Source organism: Tachypleus tridentatus, chromosome 13 (genome assembly GCF_004210375.1).
Source record: "Tachypleus tridentatus isolate NWPU-2018 chromosome 13, ASM421037v1, whole genome shotgun sequence".
In the NCBI taxonomy this organism is placed as follows: Eukaryota; Metazoa; Arthropoda; class Merostomata; order Xiphosura; family Limulidae; genus Tachypleus; species Tachypleus tridentatus.
In genome coordinates this window covers 9,277,376-9,280,003 of record NC_134837.1, presented here as the reverse complement: position 1 = coordinate 9,280,003, position 2,628 = coordinate 9,277,376, and positions in this window count along the sequence as shown.

Here is a 2,628-nt window from a genome sequence, read left to right as displayed (position 1 = left end):
CCGATAATAATAGTTACTTACAGATACTGATTCGATCTGTAATATTTTAAAAATTATATTAAATTTGTCATACGTCCGAAAGACGTCGCATTAGTAATTTTTAGCGGTTTAAGTATTTATGCAAGGGTTTGGTTTGTTTTGAATTTCGTGCAAAGCTACGCGAGGGATATTTGCGCTAGCCGTCTCTAATTTTGCAGTGTAAGACAAGAGGGAGGAAAGCTAGTCATCGCCACCCACTCCCAACTCTTTTACTTACGAATAGTGGGGTTGACCGTCATATTATAATACACCCCATGGCTCAAAGAGCGAGCATGTATGGTGTAACGGGGATTCAAACCCGCGATTCTCGGATTACAGGTCGAGTATTTAAACCTTCTGATGTTATAATCTTACGGTCAATCCCACTATTCGTTGGCAAAACAGTAGCCCAAGAGTTGGCGGTGGATGGTGATGAATAGCTGCCTTCCCTCTATCCTTACACTGCAAAATTAGGGACGACAAGCTCAGATAGCCCTTGTATAACTTTTGCGCAAAATTCAAAGAAACAATCATAGACCTCAAATCTGTGATTTTCCTAACATATTGAATTGAAAACCTGTGCTTTTTGTTTTCCATTATATAGCTTGATATTTTATCCACAAATAACACTGCAACAAATTTTTTTACTTTGCCTTATACCTGGGCAGAAAATGTGATTTCCCAATTGCTTATCTCTAAAGTAAATGGAAAAGACCTATTTTTCTCTCCAAACTTTGCTTTCATGACCTGGGTTATGAAATTTTCAAATTTACCCATTTTCAGAACATTCCAGTGCTGAGTAGCTGACAGAGAATTTTCTCGAACTTACAAAGAATTTTCAAGAACGTTGTATAATGTTGTAGAACTTACGATAATTTTCAAAACCCTTATATATATATATATATATAAGGCTCACTATTTACTTAGTTCTAGCTGCCTAAGTGAACACATAGACCTATTTGATTTTATCAGAAATGGCATCAAGAAGCTGCAAGCATTCTCAGATGCATTCTGCTATGTATGTGGCCAATTTATCAAGACAAGAGCGAAAAAGTACTCTGTGACAGCATCTGCTAAAATGTGTGAAGCCAACAAGACATATTTCGGCTGCCTTTGGGGATCAAGACAAACCCTGGCGCCTCATTTTACATGCGAGCACTGTAAAAAACTTTAGAAGGTAAGATGAATAATTTTTGCTTGCTTAAAAGTAAGATTTTATATTATAAAAATTTCAGACCTTTTAAAATTCGGTGCACCTCGAAAAGGAAAACAACAGCGTCAAGACCTTACTATAGGCATTGAAGTATGATGAGTATGGCCTAGAGGTTATCGGAGACTTCAATATGGTGGCATACCTGATGGATCTCCAAGGAAACTTTACCAAGTTTCCCTGTTATATTTGCCGTTGGGACAGCAGAGACACCGCAGCGCATTACTACAGGAACACTGGCTACAACAGACCGAGTTCTCTGTGGGGAGGCACAATATCAAGTGTGAGCCACTAGTATACTCCAGATGGTGTTGTTCCCATCATTGCACATAAAATTGGGTCTTATGAAACAATTTGTCACAGCTCTTGATAAGTAGTATGCAGCTTTCAAGTACCTTCGAGACTTCTTCTTTAAACTGTTTGAGGCAAAGATTAAAGCTGGTGTCTTTGTTAGACCACAAATAAAGAAGATTCTGGAGTGCACAGAATTCCCCAAGAAGCTGAGCAATCACAAGGCCGAATATTTTATGGAACTGGTTGAGGTTCTAGTGAAGAACTATAGCGAAATGGGCTGTAGGAAGTCCCTGGAAGTCCATATCTTTGACGGTCATCTTGATAAATTCAAGAACATGAGAGCATACTCATAGGAGCAAGGCGAGTGTTTCCATCAGGATATATTGGACTTTGAACGCCGCTACCAAGGAGCATATAACGAAAACATGATTGGAGACTATATTTAGGGGCTAATACGTGAAAGTGATTTACATTACGGTCGCAAATCTCGAAGAACGACTCACTTCTATACATTTTTTTTTCATTTTTGTATAACTTTAGTAAAAGTACATGTAAATCTTGATTCATATGTTATTTTATTCAGATCTTATGGGCCCGGCATGGCCTAGCGTGCGTAAGGCGCGAACTCTAATCCGATTCGCGCCCGCCGCGCTGCTCATTCGCCCTCCCAGCCGTGGGGTGTTTTTGACGGTCAATCCCACTATTCGTTGGTAAAAGTAGCCCAAGATATGGTGACCAAAGTCTTACACTGCTAAATTTCAGATAGCCCTCGAGTAGCTTTGTGCGAAATTTCCAAACAAATCAAATCAAATCAGATCTTATGTAAATGAAAATGTGCAAATTTGCCCGTTTTTACACTAAAAATAGGTTAATATTTAAATTTCATTATTCAGGTCACAAAAGCAAAGTTTGAAGGGAATAGTGGCCATTTTCTATACTTTTACAACATAAGCAATTAAAAAGTCACACATACTATCCACGAAGAAAATTTGTGTTACCTTGTGTAATTAATGGCAACTATGTGTTTAGACAAAATCTGTGAATTCAGCTCGTCATACATATAATGTAAAAGTGATTAGGAAAAGTACATTTGGTGGTTAGAAACA